At 38.4% G+C, this 11213-nt stretch overlaps 1 pseudogene; it reads left to right on the top strand.

The window, feature by feature from the left end:
• The window catches only part of LOC132014524 (phosphoglycerate mutase 1-like), a 92762-nt pseudogene that overhangs the window by 46186 nt on the left and 35363 nt on the right, over positions 1-11213 (top strand).

Raw genomic sequence — 11213 nt, 5'->3', positions numbered from 1 at the left:
AAGAGAAAGAACAAGAACCATATGATACTCTCAATAGATGCTGAAAAAGCATTTGACAAAGTACAGCATCCCTTCCTGATCAAAACTCTTTAAAGTGTAGGGATAGAGGGCACATACCTCAATATCATCAAAGCCATCTATGAAAAACCCACCATAAATATCATTCTCAATGGAAAAAAACTGAAAACTTTTCCTCTAAGGTCAGGAACATGGCAGGGATGTCCATTATCACCACTGCTATTCAACATAGTACTAGAAGTCCTAGCCTCAGCAATCAGACAACAAAAGGAAATTGAAGGTATCCAAATCAGCAAAGAAGAAGTCAAACTATCACTCTTTGCAGATGATATGATACTATGTGTGGAAAACCCAAAAGACTCCACTCGAAAACTGCTAGAACTTGTACAGTAATTTAGTAAAGTGTCAGGATATAAAATCAATGCACAAAAATCAGTTGCATATCTTTACACCAACAACAAGACATAAGAAAGAGAAATTAAGGAGTCAATTCCATTTACAATTGCACCCCAAACCATAATATACCTAGGAATAAACCTAGCCAAAGAGGCAAAGAATCTATACTCAGAAAACTATAAAGTACTCATGAAAGAAATTGAGGAAGACACAAAGAAATGGAAAAACGTTCCATGCTCCTGGATTAGAAGAACAAATATTGTGAAAAATGTCTATGCTATGCTACCTAAAGCAATCTATACATTTAATGCAATCCCTATCAAAATCCCACCCATTTTTTCAAGGAAATGGAACAAATGATCCTAAAATTTATATGGAACCAGAAAGGACCTTGAATAGCCAAAGGAATATTGAAAAAGAAAGCCAAAGTTGGTGGCATCACAATACCAGACTTCAAGCTCTATTACAAAGCTGTCATCATCAAGACAGTATGGTACTGGCACAAAAACAGACACATAGATCAATGGAACAGAATAGAAAGCCCAGAAATAGACCCTCAACTCTATGGTCAACTAATCTTCGACAAAGCAGGAAAGAATGTCCAATGGAAAAAAGACAGCCTTTTCAATAAATGGTGCTGGGAAAATTGGACAGCCACATGCAGAAAAATGAAATTGGACCATTCCCTTACACGACACTATATCATTCTTAAAGGGACTATCCACCAAGAGGATCTAACAATTGTAAATATCTATGACCCCAATATGGGAGCAGCCAATTACATAAAAAAACTATTAATCAAGATAAAGATTCATATTGATATGAATACACTAATCGTTGGAGATCTTAACACGCCTCTCTCAGAAATAGATCATCGAAGCAAAAAATCAATAAAGAAACAAGAGCATTGAATGACACATTGGAACAGATGGACCTCATAGATATATACAGAACATTCCACCCTAAAACAACAGAATGCTCATTCTGCTCAAGTGCACATGGAACTTTCTCCAGAATAGACCACATACTGGGTCACAAATCAGGACTGAACTGATACCAAGAGACTGAGATTATTCCCTGCACATTCCCAGATCACAATGCTTTGAAACTGGAGCTCAATCACAAGGAAAAGTTCAGAAGGAACTCAAACACCTGGAAGCTAAAGACCACCTTGCTTAAGAATGCTTGGATCAACCCGGAGATCAAGGAAGAACTGAAACAATTCATGGAAACCAATGACAATGAAGACACTTCGATCCAAAACCTATGCAATACAGCAAAGGCGGTCCTAAGGGGGAAATACATAGCCATCCAAGCCTCCCTCAAAAAAATTGAAAAACCAGAACACAGCAGCTGTCTCTACACCTTAAAGAACTGGAGAATCCACAACAAATCAAACCAACTCCATACATAAGAAGGGAAATAATAAATATTAGAGCTGAGATTGATGAGGTAGAAAGCAGAGATACAGTAGAACATATCAATGAAACTAGAAGCTGGCTTTTTGAAAGAATCAATAAGATAAATAAACCACTGGTGACACTAATCCAGAAGAAAAGAGAAAAAGCTCAAATATACATAAAATTATGAATGAAAAGGGAGAGATCACAACAAACACCAAGGAAGTAGAAACAATCATCAGAAGTTATTATCTACAGTTATATAGCAATAAGCTAAGCAGCCTAGATGAAATGGATGCATTCCTGGAAAACTATAAACTCCCAAAATTGAATCAGGAAGAAATTGACAACCTGAATAGACCAATATCTAGTAACGAGATTGAAGCAGTGATCAAAAACCTCCCAAAAAACAAGAGCCCAGGACCTGATGGATTACCCGGAGAATTCTACCAAACTTTCAAAGAAGAAATAACACCTATTCTCCTGAAGCTGTTTCAGAAAATTGAAGCAGAAGGAAAACTTCCTGACTCTTTCTATGAAGCCAGAAGCCAGCATTACCCTGATCCCCAAACCAGACAAAGACCCTACCAAAAAGGAGTATTTCAGACCAATATCATTGATGAATATGGATTCTAAGATTCTCAAAGATCCTAGCAAACAGGACCCAACAGCACATTAAAAAGATTATCCACCATGACCAGGTGGGATTCATCCCTGGGCTACAAGGATGGTTCAACATTTGCAAATCAATCAATGTGATAGAACAAATTAATATGAGAAGAGAGAAGAGCCACATGGTCCTCTCAATTGATGCAGAAAAAGCATTTGACAAAATCCAGCATCCGTTCCTGATTAAAACGTTTCAAGGTATAGGGATAGAGCGAACATCCTGAACTTCACCAAATCTATCTATGAAAAACCCACAGCAAATACCCTCAATGGGAAAGAGCTTGCAGCCTTCCCATTGAGATCAGGAACACAACAAATATGCCCACTCTCACCACTCTTGTTCAACATAGTATAAGAAGTCTAGCAACAGCAATCAGACAACAAAGGGAAATAAAAGGTATCCAAATTGGCAATGAAGAAGTAAAACTCTCTTTCTCTTTGCAGATGACATGATTCTTTATATGGAAAACCCAAAAGACTCCACCCCCAAACTACTAGAACTCATACAGCTATTCAGCAACTTGGCAGGATACAAAGTCAATGTACAGAAATCAGTAGCTTTTTTATACACTAACAATGAAAATACAGAAAGGGAAATTAGAGAATTGATTCCACTTACTATAGCACCAAGAACTATAAGATACCTGGGAATAAACCTAACCAAAGAGGTAAAGGATATGTACTTAAGGAACTACAGAACACTCATGAAAGAAATTGAAGAAGACACAAAAAGATGGAAGACCATTCCATGCTCTTGGATCAGGAGAATAAACATTGTTAAAATGTCTATACTGCCTAGAGCAATCTATACTTTTAATGCTACTTCGATAAAAATTCCACCAGTATTCTTCAAAGAACTGGAGCAAATAATCCAGAAATTTGTATGGAATCAGAAGAGACCCCAAATCGCTAAGGAAATGTTGAAAAACAAAAATAAAACTGGGGGCATCACGTTACCTGATTTCAAGCATTACTACAAAGCTGTGATCACCAAGACAGATGGTACTGGCATAAAAACAGACACATAGACCAGTGGAACAGAGTAGAGAGCCCAGATATGGACCCTCAACTCTATGGGCAAATAATCTTCGACAAAACAGCAAAAAATATACAGTGGAAAAGACAGTCTCTTCAATAAATGGTGCTGGGAAAACTGGGAAGCTATATGTAGAAGAATGAAACTCGACCATTCTCTTACACCGTACACAAAGATAAACTCAAAATGGATAAAAGACCTCAATGTGAGACAGGAATCCATCAGAATCCTAGAGGAGAACATAGGCAGTAATCTCTTCTATATCAGCCACAGCAACTTCTTTCAAGATATGTCTCCAAAGGCAAAGGAAACAAAAGCGAAGATGAACTTTTGGGACTTCATCAAAATCTGCACAACAAAGGAAACAGTCAAGAAAACAAAGAGGCAACCCACGGAATGGGAGAAGATATTTGCAAATGACAGTACAGACAAAAGGTTGATATCCAGGATCTATAAAGAGCTCCTCAAACTCAACACACACAAAACATATCAAAATCATATCAAAAAATGGGCAGAAAATATGGACAAACACTTCTCCAATAAAGACATACAAATGGCTATCAGACACATGAAAAAATGTTCATCATCACTACCATCAGGCATATTCAATTTAAAACTACATTGAGATATCACCTTACACCAGTTAGAATGGCCAAAATTAGCAAGACAGGAAACGACATGTGTTGGAGAAGATGTGGAGGAAGGGGAACCCTCTTCCACTGTTGGTGGGAATGCAAGTTGGTGCAGCCTCTTTGGAGAACAGTGTGGAGATTCCTCAAGAAATTAAAAATAGAACTTCCCTATGACCCTGCCATTGCAATCCTGGGTATTTACCCCAAAGATACAGATGTAGTGAAAAGAAGGGTCATCTGTACCCCAATGTTTATAGCAGCAATGGCCACGGTTGCCAAACTGTGGAAAGAACGAAGATGCCCTTCAACAGATGAATGGATAAGGAAGATTTGGTCCATATACACTATGGAGTATTATGCCTCCATCAGAAAGGACGAATACCCAACTTTTGTAGCAACATGGACGGGACTGGAAGAGATGATGCTGAGTGAAATAAGTCAAGCAGAGAGAGTCAATTATCATATGGTTTCACTTATTTGTGGAGCATAACAAAAAGCATGGAGGACATGGGGAGTTAGAGAGAAGGGGGTTGGGGTAAATTGGAAGGGGAGGTGAATCATGAGAGACTATGGACTCTGAAAAACAATCTGAGGGTTTTGAAGTGGTGGGGGGGGTGGGAGGTTGGGGTACCAGGTGGTGGGTATTATAGAGGGCACGGATTGCATGGAGCACTGGGTGTGGTGAAAAAATAATGAAACTGTTATGCTGAAAATAAATAAATTATAATAAAATAAAATAGACAATGAAAAAAAAAAGAAATGACTTAAAGCTTATTCCTCATTAAGGATATTCTTATTTAAAAGTATTGAAATTTATAATCTATCAGATTAGCAATGCTGTACATTAATATTACACAGTATTAAGGTAGAAAGAATACACTTGATCATGTTTATGTATCACCATTTTGGAGGAGAAGATGAAAAAAACCATGAAATATTTCCAATGCATATCTCTTTGATCCAGCAATCCCAAGTTCAGGAATTTCTAAAACTGATGTAATCACATTTATGTAGCAAAACAAATAAATGATGAAAACAATGAAATGGAAAAAAAATCCATCATTTGTGTGCCTTAGTAAGGAGCTGGATAGATAAATTGTGTATGCTCACAGAATTAAATTCTACAGGGGGACCTAGGTATCTCAGTTGGTTATGTGTCTCCCTTCAGCTCAGATCATGATCTCAGTCCTGCATTGGGCTCCCTGTTCTGTAGGGAGTCTGCTTCTCCCTCTGCCCCTCCTCCTAGCTTCTCTCTCTCTCTTTCTCAAATAAACAAATAAAATCTTTAAAAATAAATAAAATTTTCAAAAAAAAGAATTGACTTCTACAAAACTATTTAAAAATGATGTTGTGTTCCAAGATTCATTGTTTATGTATAACACTCAGTGCTCTGTGCAATACGTGCCCTGATGATGTACTATATGATTACTAACATAACATTATATATATAAATATATATATATATATATATATATATATTTTTTTTTTTTAATTGGAATTTTGGGACTCCTGGGTGGCTCAGTTGGTGGCTCCTGCCTTCAGCTCAGGTCATAAATCCAGAATACTGGGATGGATCCCCATGTTGGGCTCCCTAATGAGCAGGAAGCCTGCTTCTCTCCCTTTCTCTCTGCCCCTCCCTCCCTCTATGCTCCCTTTCTCTCTCTGCCTCTCAAATAAATAAACAAAATCTTTAACAAACTGAAATTCTGTGTTTTATCTATGGCTATGAAAAGACTTCTGGAATACATTGAATTTCATACAGTACATAAAAACCAAAGTGCAGAAATGTGTGCTGCCAGGCCCAGTGGCCCAGGATCATGTTGGGCCCTGACCATGGGCACAGACACTATGTGGACTGGGTTTCAGTTCTCCATGTGGGACCAATGGTTGGGCATGGTACGCACATTCATTTTTCACATCAACTCATGTACTGTTTGAAATTTCACAATTGACATGTGTGATTGTAATAAGAACAAGACAATAAGAAATATTGAGATGCTGAAGGGTGTCTGATCTGTGTTAATGTCCTGCCTCCCCTTCACTGTGGTCGGATTCGGGTCATGGTTGTGCTATTTGACCCTATGGCTGAAGCTGATTGAACCACAGGTGAATGCTTGATTCTACCTGATCCAAACAAATTTTCTCCTCCAAGGAATTTATAATTGAGACTAAAAGAGAGCAACTGGTGAGTGTGAAATTGTTATTTAAACGGAGCTGTATACCTGGGTGAAAACAGCCATATTATTTCCCTTACTTGGAAAGAAGCAAGGTAACTTGGGGAAAGACGGAGGCAAAGAGAAAAGTTGAGGTAGACAATGAGGGAGAAGTAGGGAGGGAGGAAGGAAGAGAGAACCAGCCTGTAGGAGAGAAGCAGGAAGCAGAGGCCAGAAATCCCAAACAGTAGAGCCGTGGCCCCAGCCAGCAGGAGGGGGCTGTTCTTATTTCAAAATCCTCATTTTCTCATTCTGATTCATGTGTCCAATTCCTCAAGCCTGACTCCCTATTAAACCTCCCATGTACTGAAGGAATGTCATGATCTTACCCCCGCTAAAACCTTAGTCATCTTTAGGACCTTGCATGGCCTCATTTTCTTCAATATACAGGGACTCAAGATATAATCGGTTCTACTTTTCAAGAATTTCTCACCTCCTCATCATCTCCTCTACCTCAGCTGGTCTCAAGTAGGCATTGAAAAATCCTCTGGTTGTCATGATGATTCAATTTCTTATCACCTAGATAAAGCTTCTTAAAAAGACATGCTGAGCATTTTCTCAAAATCTTCATTATATTATTATGATAGATTACCTATAATGAGTTAAGACTTATATTGGTTGTTGGGGTAAATCAGAGAACAAAACAGCAAAAATCCTTCTTTCAAGGATGAATACTGACAAAAGATAAGTACTCTATTTTATTAAAGCTGAGATGTCACCTTTTATTAGATACAACAATAAAAAAAATTAAATTAAAACAGCTGAAATTCTGTGGGTTATAAGGGCATCCTAAGCATCCTGATTCCAGAGCTGTTAAAATGTGGGGAAAAAAAAGTTAAATTGATTAAGCATATGTTATGCGAGATAGTAATAATTGGATACATGGAGATTAAATAAAACAGAAGGTAAGTAAGTGTCCAGGAAGATTCACTGGTATGTCTTGGAAGAGAAGCAGACAGTTGACTGAAGTCAAGAAGGAACTGTCTGATCTGTTTGGATCAGTTGTGTGAACACTGGAGAGAAAAATTCCTAGCATTTTCCAGAAGAAATAGTGTGATCAAAGGCCTTGAGGCTAGAGAATACAATGTTCCTAAAGATCCGCAGATCAGTTGGCTGAGCAGAGTGTGCGGAGAGAGGGGGTGCAGTGAGTGGTCAGAGAATGAAGAGTGCAGTTACATGGCATGCAGCCTATAAATTAAAGAAAGACTTGAGTATTTCCTCTGACGGGGGCAGAAGCTACAAGATTTTGACCCAACTTTTCACTTCATCAGGATAACCCTGGCTGCATAAGCACTTAGAAGCCAGTTGCAATAATCCTAGTGGAAGCTGACAGTGGGTTGTACCTGAGTAGTCAGTTGAAATTTCCACTAAAGTGAGACGGAGAGGAATACAAGAGGAGGAGGCCTGGGAAGCAGTTCCTGATTCTCAGGTGTGGCCAGGCAGGGTAAGTTTGCAATGCCTGCAGGATATCTATTTGAATCTATGAATAAGGCAGTTGGATAGGGCAGTCTAGAAGTTAAGGGAGAGATCCCCAGTAGTGATACAAATATGGAAGTGATCAGTGTATAGGAGGCATTTCAAGCCAGAAGAATGGGTGAGTATCTTAAGATTGAGCAGACATAAGGGCGCCTGGGTGGCTCAGTGGGTTAAAGCCTCTAACTTCGGCTCAGGTCATGGTTCTAGAGTCCTGGGATGGAGCCCTGCAACTGGCTCTCTGCTCAGCAGGAAGCCTGCTTCCTCCTTTCTCTCTCCCTGCCTCTCTACCTATTTGTGATCTTTTTCTGTCAAATAAATAAAAATCTTGAAAAAAAAAAAAAAAAGATTGAGCAGAGATAGGCAAAAAGATTGAGCAGAGGCAGTGCTGGGCTTGGAAAGTAGGAAGATATGTGGAAGCCAGCAAAGGATATTCAGAGAAGCCAGAGAGGCTAGAGGAAGGGGTGGAGATGAAGGGAGGGAAAGAGAAAGGAAAGGAACAGAGGGGATGAGAGGGGAGGTAGGGGAGGAGAAAAAGTACAGGGGTGGGGGGAAAGAGAAGATAAGGGCTGGGAAAAGAAGGAGACAAAAATAAGATAAAAGACAATCCAAATACAAAACCAAAAGTAAAAACAAATGAAGAATGGACAAATTTGAAACTCCAGGGGCTAAGAAGGGGAAGGGGCACTTGGGTGTTTCAGTGATTAAGCATCTCATTCTTGATTTTGCCTCAGATTGTGATCTCAAGATTGTGTAATGGGTGGGGAGTCTGCTTAGGAGTCTCTCTCCTTCTTCCTCTGCCCCCCACCTCTTTGAAAAAAAGGTGAGGGGATGGAAAGTGATCACTTTGCCAAATGTTATTTATTCGTCACCAGGATGAAGACTGGGAATTAAAGACTGATTTAATGGTGTACAGGCCATTATTGAACTTCATAAGAACAATTTTCAGAGGCTCTGCTAGAATGGATTTCACAAGAAATTGGGGACCATGAGCATTTACAATTCATCACAGAAGTATTTTCATAGAATGAAAAAAACAAATGGGGTGACACTTATAAGGAAAAAGTGGTTCTTTTACCATGAGAGAAATTGCAGCATGTCGTTATGATGTTGAGAATGATCTGATAAATAAGGAAAAGTGATCATGCATGGGAATGAGTGGGGATGACTAACGTTACACTAACAAGCAAGAAGGAATGGTTGATATCCAGTGTACAGGTGAAGCATTTGTTCTGGCCTAAGAGGGGAAGCAGTTCTTCCATAGTTAGAGGAAAGTAGGTATATCACTGGGCAAAGGTAGAGCCCACTCATGTGTCATGTCTGCATTCCTGGCTTACCAACAGAAATCCAATGACACTCCTACCCTGCTTCCAAGAGACTTCCTGCTTAACACTAGCCACTCTTCTGAAGATGTGCTAAACCACCAGATTGCTCATCCATTCACTCATCAACATGGCATTGAATTTCCTAACCCAGGCTCTATTTCAGCCAATTAGGATATTGTAGTATGGCAAGCAAAGCCCCCTGTGCTCATGGGGGCAAGAGACAGATAATAAACAATAAACACGATGTAGCATGCTAAAATGGAATAAAATGAGCAAAACCAGATAAGGTGGAGAGATTGGGAGTGCTAGGTCATTTTGTCTAGAATATCCCCCACACACACACATTCTTTCTCTATGTTCTGAAATCCTAGTAACCTCTAAAGTTTGAAAATAAAAATTGACTCCTCCAAAGGAGGAGAGACAAAGCCTAGTTTCTGATGAAACTTCCCTGATTATACGCCACCCCCAAAAATGTGATCCCTCCCTGCAGTCAATCCCCAAAGCACACTGTAGCTATTCACAACCAACCCCTATAAGCCATGCTGTGTGTTTTATTCAATTTCCTCTTTGTAAATATCTTATTTTCTTTACTAGACAGTCAAATACATGTGGTTAGAAACCGACTATATTTTTGTCCCCCAAGAAAATAATTTTTGTCCCCCAAATTATATTTTACTGTAGTTCTGAGGAATGAAATCTCTACATATGAGGACAACCTTAAGAACTCCAAACCCTTAAAAAAGCAAATAGAACACAATATCGTTGTCTGTATTCATTGTACTGCACCTATTACATCTTTAAGGCTTATCTACAACTCATCACAAGTTTGTATACTTCAACATCTGCCCTATCCCTCCAAATCCCATCCTCTTATAACCATCATTTTATTTGTTTTTATGAATTTTCTTTTTAAGACTCCACACATCAACAATATCATTTGGTACTTGTTTTTCTCTGTTTGATTTATGTCACTTAGCATGATGTTCTCAAGGTCTATTCATATGTTGCAAATGGCAGTATTCCCTTTTTCTTCGTGGCTGAATAATATTCCATTAAATATATGTTCCACATTTTTATCCATTCATCCCATTGATGGGCAGTTGGATTGGTTCCATATCTTGGTTATTGTAAATAGCACTGTAATGAACATGGGAGTGCATACAACTCTTCAATGTCCTGTTTTCATTTCCTTTGGGAATATACCCAGAAGTGGAATTGCTAGATCATATGGTAGATCTGTTTTTAACTTTTTGAGGAACATCCTTAGTGTTACTATAATCATCAAACTTGCCAAGAGACTAGAACTTAATTATTCCAACAACTAAAAAGAAATGATGATTATGGAGTGCAACAGGGGTGGCAATCATATTACAATATATAAATATACCAAACGAAAATACTGCACACCTTAAATTTATGCAGTGTTTTATGTCAATATCTTCAATCTAAATATATTTTTTAAAATATCAAATAGACAACGAATTTGATATTTTGGCAATTAACTAAGAGACCACATTCTTGGAAATCTAGTTTTTGTTCTGCCTCTACTAACTGTTTTTTTTTATGTGTGAGTCATTTTTCTCTCCTAAGAACTGAGGTCTCCTCTCATAAAACCAAATAAGGTGGTTTTATGATCTAGAAAGTACTAAATTGTGTTCCATGAAGCCCCAGAGTCTCAGAATAACTCAGAAATTACCTTGAGGGTGACAGAGCCTGGTTTCTGGATTCTCACAATTCATTATCATATTTTATTTTCTTTAAAGAAATAGCACACACATACGTTAGCAGGGAGGGAGGGGCAAAAGGAGAGAGAGAGAGAGAATCTTAAACAGAATTGGGGCTTGTTCTGTGACCTGGAGATCATGACCTTAGCTTAACCAATTGAGCCACCCAGACACACCAAATCTCACTTCCTTTTTTTTAAATCAGAACCACTCTATTTGTACATTTCTATGTCAGAACTTCATGCAAGATATTGAGTAAAATATTAACATTCTAAAAAATGAAAACAGATGAATTAGGTAACATCTCAAATTCTCTTTATTTTTTTT

Source organism: Mustela nigripes, chromosome 3 (assembly GCF_022355385.1).
Source record: "Mustela nigripes isolate SB6536 chromosome 3, MUSNIG.SB6536, whole genome shotgun sequence".
NCBI lineage: Eukaryota > Metazoa > Chordata > Mammalia > Carnivora > Mustelidae > Mustela > Mustela nigripes.
Note: the sequence above shows the minus strand (reverse complement) of the source record. Positions and strands in the feature narration are given on the sequence as shown.